General features: G+C 46.1%; 1 protein-coding gene across 2 annotated transcripts in view; it reads left to right on the top strand.

Moving 5' to 3' along the window:
• Positions 1-7893: 7893 nt before the first annotated feature.
• Pcgf5 (polycomb group ring finger 5) overlaps positions 7894-14349 on the top strand; it is a 106623-nt gene continuing 100167 nt past the window's right edge. Inside the window, exon 1 of one of the 2 annotated variants that reach the window (XM_057778163.1) lies at positions 7894-8119. The gene's annotated coding sequence lies outside the window, so the exon portion shown is untranslated. The remainder of the gene's footprint in view (positions 8120-14349) is intronic. The other variant, XM_057778166.1, reaches the window with a different exon arrangement.

Here is a 14349-nt window from a genome sequence, read left to right as displayed (position 1 = left end):
AGTATTTTAGACACAACTGAGAATTCTTCCAGAAGCAAGGCAAATCAGCCCTAAACCACGATTTCGTTTTATTTGATATTTTACAAACTATTTGGCCAGAGACTGCTTCTTTGCAATAACTGGGACAATTTAGAAACAGACTTTCTCAAATCTAGAAAGGTTTCAGAGTATATATCTGTGCTTGCACCTGAGGGGAAGTGTAGACAGTTCCATCTGAAGTCGTTTTAAGTCATCACCATTGTGACCACAGATGGCAGCTACTAAATCCCTGCCTCAAGTCTCTTAAAGAATCCCAAACTAGACGCACCCTTCCGAAAGCCCTGAAAGTCAGCAATAACTGGGGTTATAAGAACAAAGCAGTGGGAAAGAACCGAGAGCATAGGAGTATGAGACCCTGTCGTAACTCACAATCACCAGAATCAGCATTGTTGAGATCATACTGTGTAGCAGACACTGTAGCAAGCAGCACTGGAAAAGAAACACGATCAGTCAGCAAGAAGACCCAGTTCTTTATAAATCTTATCTGCCTGTGCATGATTTTTTTCATTCTTGAAATTCCTTTCTCTTTGGAAAAAATGTTTTTAAAAACCAATAATATGAGAACTTATCAATTTTGGGAGAAGATACTTATAAATTTTGCATACTCGTATTTTCAGGTGTCCTAACCCAACCCATAAGAAAGAAATGAAGGATATGTCTTGGGATTGCCTCAGGCTGCCTCTTGCTATAGGTCATGTAGCATTCCTCTGATATGTGGCTTCTCTGAATCTTGGTTCCTTTCTATAAAAGGAATGTGTAAGCCTCTGTTATCTACAAAAGTCCTTCCGGCTTTAGCGTTTTATGGTTCTAGGATCTATAAAAATCTCATTATTAGAAGGCCAAGGTCAAATTTTGCTATTAATCAAAAAGGCCAGATGTTCAAATATAAACAACCAGACGCTCAGGGGGAAATACATACACTACACACACACACACACACACACACACACACACACATGGGAAGCAAGAGAAAAGGGAAGGCACAGAAAGTCATATACAATGCAGAAATATGAAGCCAAAGAAGAATTCGTGGAATACCAGACAAAGAATACTCCATTTTATTTTTTGGCATCATTAAATGACGAATGACAGTCAAGTGGAACCATTTCATAACCATAGTGCACAATATATCCCAAGGGAAAGAAGTGAAAATTTTTAGGAACCAAAAGAAGTATTTTCTGGGAAGCTACTGGATAGATTCCTTTCCTAAATCATCTTCTGGAGTAGAACAGAGTTAAACATGGGGAGTGGTATGCCCCAAACCAAGAGCAAGGAATAACCACAAGCAGAAAGTATTGCAGAAGGCAGAATGCAGATGAGGGAGAAGGGACATGAAAGGGTCCAGACAGCACAGGAGAACCATCCTTCTTGCCCCTCTGAAAAGCAAAAACAGTCGTACCAGTACCAAATGCATTTAACTGTGAAGCATTCGTCACTCCCTGAAGTGATGCTGAGACCCGGTTTCAGAAAGAAACCTAAAGGAGCGCAGGGGCAGGAATTTTTCTTCACTGTTAGGCATTATTAATGATAATAAATACAGGATGTATGGTAACCGCCATCTATAAGTTCTTTTCAAGAAACAGACTGGAGGACACAGGTTTGCCCGATTTTGAAGCCTGGCTCAGTTACCTCTTAGCTAGGTGATCTTGTTTTATAATTCCCCCAGGCCTGAATTTTCTTATCCAAGAACTGTAATGGCATCTATGTTGTAAGCTTGATGTAAGATTATTCAACTGAAGACCTCAGATTCTTGAAAAGTAAGACCTTGATAAATACCACAGTCTAACACAACTATTATTTCAAGCACTTAACATTCATTATCCCGTTGTTCAATTATCAGATAATCCTAGGAGTTAGGCACAAGTACTGATATCACCAGCTACCACCTAAAGACTGTGGTTCCTGGTAGTTAAGTGTGTCCAAAGTCACCCAGCTAGTTACTAATATGTTTTAGAACTGAAATGATTTAAAATTCACAAATGCATATTTTATTGAAAGTTTAAATCCATGTTAAATTTTATTTTATATGGCAAATAGTAGTATTTTATCATTAAGACATAAAGTTGGGTTACATTAAAATGGTTCTGCTAGGGTCACTGTAAGAAACACAGCTAGGAGAAAACAAAAGTGTTCTAATACAATTGTAAAGTGAAGATGTCCTGAACGATGACCGAGTTCAGAGCAAAGGGGAGACAAACTGAAGAGGGTGTGGAGGCATAGAGAGAAGGAGTCAAAGGTAGCCCACTACTATTCAAAAGAGCCCCATGGGTTGGTAGTGACGGGCAGAAATGGGGAACTGGGGAAGGGTTTTGGCAACGTGGTTTATCACCACATATGTTCCAAAGGTACCTGGTAAGCACATGGAATGTGAATGTGTGCTTTGAGAATGCAAGATTTTGCCACTATTGCTACTGCTTTACATTTTTACTGTGTGTGCGTGCATGTGTGCATGTGTGCACGTGTCTTCACACATGCACACACAGACACGCCACAGCTTGCACGTGGAAAATAGAGGAAAATTTATGGGAGTTAGTTCTCCCTTTCCACCAAAGGGGTCCCAGGGATTGAGCTGAAGTCTTCATCCTTGGTGGCAAAGCATTTTTATTCACTGAGCTATCATGCCACTATCTTTTTCTGTGTCTCAGTTTCCTTTTAATGAAATGAGTAGTTGATTTAGAACTAAGCCTTTTGTTTCCTTCCAACTTCCCAGAACAGGCATGTAAGTGAAGTTGAGAAACTATAAGGTAGCTTTTAGAGATTAAATATTGAATTATAAATTTGTTTTGAAGTAAAAGAGAAAATGGAATATTTACTGACTTTTTTAAGATTAAGAAAAACTGTATTTTTTTAAGAACTGATTTTGACAAGATGATATAGCCATATGTAGAACTGAGCAATTTCTATATTAATGAAAGCAATCTAAAACAAAGTTTATAATGGTGGTAGTTAAGTAGCTTTACTTTACTTTACTTTGGATAAGGTTTAGTTTGTATTGTGTGGTTTGAAGGTGTTACAAAAGTCCAATGGCTAACAAAATGCCTTCCCAACTTTAAAATATTGCTTCCGTTTACAACATTAAAACGAATTCCTTCGAATGTTCTTTATATTGTAGATTGCACATTTATCCCACCCTCCAAAGCTGCATATTTTCTGATAAATTAGTGGAGCAGACGACAATCTAGCCACAACAGTCACCCAGGGAGAGCATGTTCTCTGAAGGGTCGGGAGGAAGAGATTCTTTCAGAGTGTGTGCCACTGTCCGTGCCAGGTGGTCCACAACATGCGGCATCTGCCTTACTCCTGATACTGAGCTAGTCCTTGAGCTAAAAGGTCAGATGGTTCATTGCCTCAAGACGCTTATGTCCTGAGAGTAGGCAACATAGTAATTGTGGGGTTGGGGGAGTTTTGAACAGCAGGACCAGGGTCTAAGAAAGGAAGCGTGTAATCTGTAATAGACAGGACAGTCTGAAGGCTTTTGCACAATCCCAGTGAATCTCCTCCTACCACGGTGGGCTCGACACTACATGGGCTAAGAGCACTATAAATCAAACACTTCTAATTTAATGACTTCCAGTTTTCTGAAATTTAAATTAGTTAAGTTTACTATATCAGAATTTGGAAACTATTCCTGATGATGAAATGTCCACAATTAATTTTTATGCTCCCTATCTCCTGCTGAAATTTTACAGTATGCCAGGGTAGCCAGGGATGGTAAGGAAACCGGAAGGAATTGGAGCTAGAAATACGACTGAGACCTCTTTTGTTGTCGTTTTTTTCTTTTTTCTTTTCTTTTTATTTTTTTGGTTTTTCGAGACCGGGTTTCTCTGTGGCTTTGGAGTCTGTCCTGGACCTAGCTCTTGTAGACCAGGCTAGTCTCGAACTCACAGAGATTCACCTGCCTCTGCCTCCCAAGTGCTGGGCGTTTTTTTCTTTTTTGAGACAAGGTCTCATTATACAGCACTGACTGTCCTGCAACCCATCATATAGACCAGGCTGGCCTTGAACTCACGGAGAGTCACTTGCCTCTACCTTCCAAGTGCTGGGATTAAAGGTGTGTTCAACCACGCCTGGCTGAGACCTTCTTTACACAGCAAACTAGCAGAATGCTGTGCTTTCACAGACGACATCAAACACTAGAACTCCCAGGACCAGAAACCCTCAATTAGGGCTTTCAAGGCTTGAAGCTTATTCTGGTTCTGGCATCCTCTTGCTTGATGGCACTGGAAGCATAATAATATGCATTTATATTTTTGAGTGCTACTTCCCAGTCACTGTGCTCCATACTCACAATGCAGAATATCTGGGAATCCTCAAATTTCCTGTTGACAGCCTCATCCTGTGTGATGGTATTGAAGGGGACACTTTGGGGAGGCGCTTAGGTGGTAATGGTGGGGTTTGCAAGACTGGGGTGGGTGCCCTCACGAAAAGGATCCTAGTATTCTAGGTAGCGGTAATCCCAGCACTCGGGAGGCAGAGGCAGGCGTATCTCTATGAGTTCGAGGCCAGGCTGGTCTACAGTGTGAATTGCAGAACAGAAAGGGCTACACAGAGAAACCCTGTTTTGAAAAACCAACCAACCAACCAACAACCAACCAACCAACCAGCCAACCAGCCAACCAGCCAACCAACCAACCAACCAACCAACCAACCAACCAACCAACATATCAAACAAACAAACAAAGTAAACTCAAAAACCAAAAAAAAGAAAAGAATCTCAACATAGGTCTCTCACTCACTCTCTTTCCTCTGCCAAGGCGCAAGGAGTTGACAATTTGCACTCCCGAAAGGGGGACACCTTCTTACAGAGCTCTGGCCGCAACAGCACCCTGGTCTCAGACTTCCTCCTCTAGAACTGTGAGAAGGAAACATTTAAGTTACTTACTCTGTGGCTGCTTTTGTTGTTGCTGCCCAAACTGACTATATAGAGTGTTTTACAGCTAATGTTTAATTTTCACAAAAGCCTCTGAAGTAGATGATGTCATTTTCCCTACTATGTCGAGGAAGAAACTTAACCACATGTAAGTTCACAGCCCAACATTTATCAAGGGAGGGATTTGAATGTGGACAGACTTTAATGGCCACATCACCTTGATATTCAGGTACCCAAACCTTGTAGGCTCTAGTTCTGATTTAAAACATTTTGGCCTAGACAGTGTTCATACTTCTTTCTGGCCTTAAAACATTATGGTTCAAATAATATGAACTGTACATATATTTAGGATATGATCTGTGCTTCTGAATGCACCGCTGTGGAGGACTGTGATAGAGAAACTTCTGAAACATGCTCTGATTTGTTGGTGTTTCTTTGCACTTTAGTCAAGTTGCATCATGCTCTTTACTGCTCCACCAAAAATGCTCCTCCTTGATCAATTTCCTGCTTTTCAATTCTATTCCTTCAAAAACCAGAATGCTGTCTCCTCCATTAGGCATTGTGAGTCTTTGAGGTTTAAAACGATGTCCCGGACTGTTGGAATTTGGGGGCTTGGGGAGGTGTTTCTGATAATGAGAGGAAGACATGAAGGATAAGGACGTGAGGAGGGAACCCCCCCGACAGGAACAGGAAGAGGACTGTGGCCAGTGTTGCCAGTGACCTGAGGAAACAAAGTCTCCTTTGTGACAGACAATAGGCAAGGCACCAAATTATATCCAGGGGTGCTTGGCCAGTGAGTGTGTGGTGAAGATTAGCAAGATAACAGACACAAACAGGCTAGCCCTGTGGGAAGGACCACAGCATGGTGGTACATGATCTGAATGCCTTAACGGGAAGCAGGACATGTCTTTCACACCAAAGCCTGCAGCTGACACAGGGACAGTATGATGAGAACTCAGAGAGGGAGAGTTAGGAGGAGACAGGAAGGAAACACAAAGAGAAGTGAGCGGAGATGAGAAAAGGGATGCCCAAGGAAGTCATGATGGAAGAGGAGCCTAGCAAGAGAATGAAACAAAGACAGAGGGGAGAACAAAGTGCCAGGGCGTGCGCGCGGGGGGGGGGGGGGTAGTAGGGTGGTGGTAGGGTGTCTAGTCACATTGCAGAAACTGACCTGGAGGATGAGTCCCAGAGGCGCACCTGTCACTCATCACTATGCTCTGGGCTTCAGTCTCCTCTCCCTCACACCTGGCATGCGTGAGCCTTCGTCACATGTGCACGATTTTCTGCTTTCTCCACAGGGTGACTGAGGAGGCTGAGAAGAAAGGGTAGGAGGAAGGCCCCTCTGCTCGGTATCTCCAGGAGAAGCTGCACTCTGTGATTTTTGCTCCACCGCTCTGGAGCCCTAGAGGAGAAGCAGCTTCTAGGTGCTACCAATCTCAGGGTAGCCTCACCCTCCCCTGGTGGCATTTGCAGTTCTTTCAATGTGTTTGCACTAGTTTGATTTATCTGACAAAAAAAAAAGAAAAAAAAAGAGTTTAGCTCTTCTCCCAATGGGACTATATAATCAGACAGAGATGAATCCACGCGTCTCATCAGAATTGGAGGGCTCCTTGTGTCCCTAATCGTCTGTAAAGTGACTGAACTTGTGTCTGTTGCTTTATGATTTCTTTACTCTATTCACACTGGCCACTGTGGGCCTTGCCATAAGGAACCTTTCAACAGAACCCAGTCACTCTCCACCCACAGCTGTTGTGATTTTAGACACACTTAGATGTGGAGAGTGAATACAGAAACGGGAAACATGAGGGACACACTTGAGGTTCAAAGTGTTTGCTCTTGACAAGATGAGATGCGTGCTCTCAGGTCTTCAGAGACTCCATGTTCTCCGGATCTGGCCGAATGACAGACACGAAGACAACACGGAATTATTTTCAGTTTCATTTCTCCCAGTTGCTGGAACCTTGTTGAAACCTGGCCATTTTCCTTAAGAAATCTACAGGACAGGGGTAGGGTGGGGTGGTGGGTGTGCATGGCACAGGTACATGACTGATGCCTAGGTCAGATTAATGTCAGTCGCCAGGGAGTCCAGAAGACTAAGTACAAATAGTGGAAGGAAGAAAGGGTGCTGAGTCTAGGAAACCTGCTCAGGTAGAGGGAACCCGGTGCTCTCTGGCAGAGAACGGAACAGGATCCAGGGAATGCAAATCTACCAAAGCATTCAAGGCGTGGTATTTAGGCATAGGTTCTGTGGTGACAGTTGGATAGAAGAGAAGAGGCTGAAACTGTTGGAATTCCGGCCGTGAAGGAAGCTGAGACCATGTGAAGTCCTCAGAGGATGCTCAGCACCACGGTGGAGAGGTCACTTCTGGGAGGGCAACTTTTGAATGTCAGGTGCAAGATGTGAGATTAAAAACCAGGGAAGCAGGAGGCAGAAGAGAACTGCGAGCGCCCACAGTCAGCTTCTATAAGAAGCACCGACTTGACCAAAGACACACTGATTTTTGAGCTGTTTTTCCATCTACTCAAGGGCAAGCTTCCTATGGGAATGGGGGTGGCGATGGAGGGGATGGAATAGGGGTATCTAATCAACCGCTGGAGCAGAAGCAGTCTCCAAGCCAGAGAAGTTTCAAGTTTCTCCTTGCCAAGGTCGCACCACTACAGGTGGGCTACTCCAAGCTCCTGGCGCCCGCTTCGCTCCACGCCCACCCTGCCCGCCTCCCCGACAGTCCCCCATCCAGGCCGGGGTACTGCGGTGGGCTGTGCCCGGCAGGCGCTCCGGGAGCTACGCAGCGGCGGCGGCGGCTGCTCCAGAAGGCCTGGCGGGCGGCGGCGAGAGGCTGTGCCCCAGTTTGTGTCCAATCAGGGAGTGCGGGCTGTGCCCCGAGCCGGGCAGCAATGCGTAAACAAACCCTCTGGCAACTCCTCCGCCCCCTTGGCGCGCTCTCCCCGCGCCCATCGCCGTCGCCTCCGCCGCCGCCACCGTCACCGCGGGCTCGACTGCCGTCGTCCTCTCCCCCCCATCCCGCCTCCCCCCCACACCTCCTCCCGCCGCGGGGCCACCCGGACCCCCGCCCGCGCAGCTCGCGCCCCGCCACCCGGCCCTGCTCCGCCCCCGCCCGCGCGGGCTGCTCACCTACCGCCCCACGCGCGCGCGCTCGTGCACCACGCTCCCCGTGCGGCCCGCCCGGAACGTGGCCTCCCGAGAGCTAGGTAAGAGCGATGCTCGGGGACCCCGATGGTGGCTTCCCGGCTTTGGGAACTTTCTAGCGCGGTTGTTCTTCCGCTGGGCCCTGGGCTAGATTCCCCGCGGGAGCCTTGCGAGCTCAGAGGGCTGCTGGGGCCGCGCGCAGCCGGGGGTCCCAAGTTGCCCACGCCAGGGCACGGGTGCGGGTGGCGCGGCTGGGCCGAGCGGGCGACGGGAGGGTCCCCGGGAACTTTATCCTCCCCCGAGACGCGCCTGCCAGCGCGGCCCGCGGCCCTGGCCCCACGGTGGCGGCTCCGGGGCTGGAGAGAGACAGGGCACGGTGTTTGAAGAAGCTGACGCAGTTGGTGACGCTCGCGGCTTCCTGAAGGGGACCGACCACAACCGAGCGCCTTCGCGAGGGGACGCGTGGGGCAGGCGCTCGGGCCTTTCCCCCGTCTCGTGGGAGCTGCGTGGGAAGCCCCTGGGGCTCGGGGATTGAGCACCTCTGCCCGGCGGCGCGCGCCCCGCTTCCGTTTGGATCGGCTCGGGCTATTATATAAGATGCCACGGAGAGCAGAGGGGCGAGCGGGAACGCGGCGGCGAGGGCGGCGGGGACCCACCTGTGCGCCACCGCGCGCCTCGGGGGTCGGGTCGGGGACCAGTCCTGCCCACCGCGCCCCTGCCCGCCCCGGGACTCTCGCTCCCCGCCACCTCGCCCGGCTCGGGCGTTTCTCGCTGCAAGCGTCTGTACTTTGAAACATTTGTTTAATATTAAGGAAGCTGCGTGTGCGGCCGTCATAGTACGCCGGGGACGTGTGGCCGGGAGCTCCGGAGCGGTGAATGAATCATCGCCCGGGCGGACCGCGCTCCGATGATTCACGCGGGCTCCACACGCGCGCGCGTACTCGCCGTGGGCCTCTGACCCTGGAGAGCGGCCCTTCTGAGAGTGATGACGCCTGGAGGGGCGGGGGGACTTCTTGCTTAGGGCGGCGGGGTTTTGGCTTTTTAAACCTACCACTGTTAACTTTGAGGACGGCGGGCTCCCCCACTTTCCCTAGCCTGGCTTCGCGTTTTCTGGGAGGGTAACTAGAATCCACCTGGCTGCGTTAATGAGGCAGGGGAAGCGCTGATTCGCTGCAGGGCCCGGTCCAGTCTCATTCAGAATTTGAATGGTGTCAAGTGAAGGAGGTTGCTAGCTTGGAAAGACTTCTAGTAATTGCGTCAACTTCAGTAGTTTCCGAGTAATTACAAGAATCTTAAAAAAGTTGATCTTGAACAATTGGTCCCTTAAGTAGATATTAAAGATTAGCTTGCGTTTTCTTCAAGTTATAAAAGGCCATTTAATTTTTCATTCATAATACAGAATGTTTCCTGCTGTAATCCTTCTTAAATGTCAACTTGGCTCATTCGCATCCCACCCCGTATTTCAAGGACTATAGAGCAAAGATTTCTCATCGTTGAGGCTCACCTCCAATGGCAAGGCCCCACAAATACTCTTGATGACTTTACTTACTTAGTTCTCCCCCCCCCCCAACTGCTCGATAGTCCTTTTTTCTTCATAGCTCCTAATTGCTAATAATATTTTGTTGAGGCAATCTGTAGGTTGGCTCTTGCCCAACAAGAATGTAAGTTCCACGGGGGAGAGAACAGAGGACTTTACCTGTTTATTAATTTCTATACTAGAATCTACAAAAACCTCATATATATTCGGGGCACCCTAGGTTTGTTGACATACTGAAAGAATAAATTGTCTTTCCAGTTCTTGGTAGGATCATGTTGACGCTTGGAATTCATTGTCCTCGGTGGGCAAGCTACCAATATGGTGCTGTTCCGATTTCCTCTTTACTGTTGTCATTTTCTCGTGATCAGTTGTTTTCTCCTCCTGCTGTTGATGGCGCAGGATGACAGACCTCTAAGCATGCTGTCTTAAGATGCCCACCATGAAAAAGGATGTGGGACTTTGGAACTACAGTGCATTACCAAGGGAGCAAACTATTAAAAATACAGGCAGTAGTTGAAAATGAAAGTGCAAACACTTTGCTGGGATCAGCAGTTAAAGCATCAGTGGCCTGTGTGTTTCCACTGTGTTTCCTCGTCCCTCTTTCCTACCTGTACACCAAACTCGTAGTTAGCAGCAGTGAAGACTGTCCATGGTAATATGACATAGTGATAATTAAAACAAACCCAAAGCTTTCTTTCTCTGTCAGAGGCCCTAACTCTAATTTGTTAAAGTTGGTAATGCCACAGAATAGTAGGTAAAAGGTATTGCTTAAATTTATCCTTTAAACTTGAAACGATCTCGTGTCTCGATAAGTCAGCAACATTATGGGAGGAAGAATTGAATGTAGCATTTATGCTCCCCAGGAGACGACCTTGATAAAGTATATTATTACAATGAATAAACTTTGCGTCATATTACTCAACTTCCGTCTTGGTTTTTTTACCGTCCGCTGATAAATAAGAGGGGTCAGCCTTCCATTTGTGGTCACTTTTGGAAGCGTAACTTCAAGACTGAGTTCAGAGAACAACAGTTTAGAGCTAGCTGCAAGAGAACTTGAAGTGACTGGACTATATTCCTCCTTTTCCCAGGTCCCTCTTAGAAGAGACTTAAGGCAGTAAAGTGATTTGCTCAAGATTTGGAGCTGGGATTAGAACCAAGAATCTGGAGTTTCTGTAGTTGGATGCCCTTGGCTTCGAATCTGGAGTTTCTATTGTTGGAACCCAGGGGTTAGTTCAAGTCCCAGCAGGCGGGGAGGAATTGTTCCAGTCACTAACTGATCGGCTGCTTCTAGCTTGTGACCCCTCGGAGAGTAAAATGCCGAGATTTGTACCTTCCCGTGTCCCACATCTAAGGGGCTCAACAACTACTTGCTGAATGAGGTTGGACACAATGACTTTTCCTTTGAAAATGTATTTAAGAAGTAAAAACCAAAAAAGAAGTTTTCTGGCAAATAGGATCAGGCTTCACAGTTTTCTAATGGGAAAGCTACTGTATCATTTTAATGTCTCTAAGTTATAAGGAAAATGGGTTGAAGCTTTTTGTGTGTGTTTCTACTTAGTTGTCATAATTAGTAGGAGGAGACACATCAGGGGACAGAAGTTAGGCCATGTAGTCCATCTCATGTCTGGAGCAAGGGTCAGTGGAAAAGCCTGGACCTCAGCTCTGCCTGGAACTCGTGTGTACTGTGTGTGTGGTGCAGACATTGATGCCGCGTACCCCGACGGCATCAATGCACAAGGAACTGGTGAATACACGGCTCTTAATAAGTAGTAACCAAAAGCTGGATGTGGTGGCAACACCTATAATCCCAGTACGCGGAAAATTGAGGCAGGAGGATCAGGAATTCAAGGTCATCTTTGGCTACATAGTGAGTTCAAGGCCAGCCTGTACTAGATGAATCCTGGTCTCAAAGATAAATAATAAATAAATAAAACATAAAATGGATGGTAATTGCTGCAGACTACACACTTTTGCAGCTATGAGACTGACACAGAAGGATTAAACGACCCCTAAGGTCTACCCTAACTCTGGGTTTGAGAGCCAATTACATTTGTGCTGTTCTGCATTTGTAACTAAAGTGATTCCTACATCCCAATCTAATGTTATTAAGTACAAAAAGTGCTTAGTTTGTAGGCCCCCTTAAGAGTTTGTTTAATTAACACTGATAAATTTATCTCCTTTTTTATTCTGTTCACTCTGTAGATTAACTTGAACATTCTCTCCGTTGCTATATGAAAGGCAGTGTGAGAAGTATTTGGGTTAATCAGGCTATGAGAGCCTTACAAGTTACATAGAAAGGATATGACAGATAACCAAAGGCCGTGTCACACAGAACTGTTAAAGAATCATGAAGAAAATACATGGCAGTTTTAGGAAAGAAAATCAAATCTATTACTAGGCAGAAAACTCAAGGAAGTATTGGGGGATTTTGCACAAGACCTTCAATATTCTGTAGGAGTAGAACGCACAGAGATTTGGGGACCGACCTGTATTGAGACTTGAAGGAAAGAGTATGCGGCCATATCCAGAAATGGAAGAAATGTGGCTGAGTTGAAGGTTGAGGAGCTAGAAGAGTTTACTGGGAAAGGGGGATACGTGAAGACGGTAGGGCCCGTGTTATAAAGCTTCTTAAACGTTGGGCTGGGGAGCCTGTTTGGTTTGTAGTGGAGAATATCAAAGATATGCTAAGTGCAGGTCGATGTTATCAAAGTTACATTCTGAAGCTAGTCCACGTGGGGAGTAATGTCGCTTCAGGTGGGGGACTGTTGAGTTAGCTTCTGGAAGAGCAGCAGAGCAAATAGGCACCAAGGAGTGGGTAGGCGGGTGAGTGAGCTGCCGCTCTACTTGTTGGTGAGTTGGATGAAGGAGACGGGAAGACAGGCATTGAAACACACGGGAAGAGCTGTGGGAAGCACATCCAGGTGATGTGCAATCCATCAACACAGGTCTAATGGAGGGAGGCAATTATAAGTTAGGACTAAACATGTTCTCTCTTGGGTGTCAATAGAATAGTGCAGTGCACTAAGGAGAGGGTGGTAAAACTGGGAATATTGGAGAGACAGTGGGTGAAGATTCCCTGAAAACAAAATCATGGCTTTGGGATTAGATTAGTTCAGCAGTATAGTGTTTGCTTGTAATGTTCAAGACCCTGAATCCAACCCCTAACACTGTCCCAAACAAGCAAGTGTTGAGGAAGCTGTCCCAGTGTTTGTGGGTGGAGTGACTCCCTGTGGTGGAGGAATAGCGAGGTAATTCGTGCACCAGGCATTCCTGGGGTGAAAGAATAGGAGCAGATAAAAGTGACCACATCTAGATTGACATTCTACCCATACTTGTTCTGATTCAACTATGGGACTATTTGGACGAATAATGCCCATTCTTTAAAAAAAAATTAAATTGTAGTTTTATTTGTGTGTGTTCGGGGGTGAGGTAGTGTGTGTCATGGCCTGTGACTGGGGTCACAGGACAGCCTGCAGGAGTCACTTCTCTTCTACCATAGAGGTCCCAGCGATCACACCAAAGGTTGTCAGGCTTGGCCATAGGGACTTTTACTGGCTGAGTTATATTGCCAGCACACCTCTTAAAATTTCTTAGGATACGTTTTTGTTTATTTGCAAGTTGAGGATGGCCATTTCCATTCTAAAGGAAACTCCCCTTTTCAGCAATAAATTACTTGATCATTTTGATTATGATGAAGTTATTTCTGGATAATCATGACAATAAGACAAAAATAAATACAAAGATATATTGGTTCTGAAAGAAGAAATAAAACTGTGGTTGGTGCCGGGCGGTGGTGGCGCACGCCTTTAATCCCAGCACTTGGGAGGCAGAGGCAGGTGGATCTCTGTGAGTTCGAGACCAGCCTGGTCTACAAAGGGAGTTCCAGGACAGGCTCCAAAGCTACAGAGAAACCCTGTCTTGAAAAACCAAAAAAAAAAAAAAAAACTGTGGTTGGTTAAGAGTTATCTGTATGAAAAATGAGAAAGAATCAAAATTAAACTTCCTGCAACTAAGAAACAATAACAGCAGAGTTCATGTAAGGTTAACGGACAGATGCTACTGTCCTGTATGCCAGGAGTGAAATTTGCATTAAGAAACTTAGTTAGGGCCGGGCGGTGGTGGCACACGCCTTTAATCCCAGCACTCGGGAGGCAGAGGCAGGCGGATCTCTGTGAGTTCAAGACCAGCCTGGTCTACAGAGCTAGTTCCAGGACAGGCTCCAAAACCACAGAGAAACCCTGTCTGGAAAAACCAAAAAAAAAAAAAAAAAAAAAGAAAAGAAAAAGAAAAAAAAAGAAAAAGAAACTTAGTTAGATTTCTGTTGCTGTAATAAACATCACTGCCTTACTCTTGGTGATCCCGCTCTATCACTGAAGGAGGCCTCGGCAGGAGCTTGAGCAGGAATCTGGAGGCAGGAGCTAAAGCAGAGACCACAAGGGATACTGATTACTGACTTGCTCTCCATGGTTTGCTCAGCTAACGTTCTTACAAAACCCAGGACCACCTGCCCAAGGGCTGTACCTCCTACACTAGGTTAAGCCCTTCCAAATAAATCATAGATCAAGAAACTGACCAACAGATAGCTGATAGACCATTCTGATAGAAGCATTTTCTCAACCGAAGTTCCCGTTACCTGGATGATCCTAACTCATTGACAAAAATCAAGGAAAAGTTAAGTAAGTAGAAATTTCATGTTGGTGAATAGAGAGATTCAATAGAGTTAGGACTTCTGAATTTGATAAATTCAGTGCAGTC

Source organism: Chionomys nivalis, chromosome 8, assembly GCF_950005125.1.
Source record: "Chionomys nivalis chromosome 8, mChiNiv1.1, whole genome shotgun sequence".
NCBI lineage: Eukaryota > Metazoa > Chordata > Mammalia > Rodentia > Cricetidae > Chionomys > Chionomys nivalis.
Note: the sequence above shows the minus strand (reverse complement) of the source record. Positions and strands in the feature narration are given on the sequence as shown.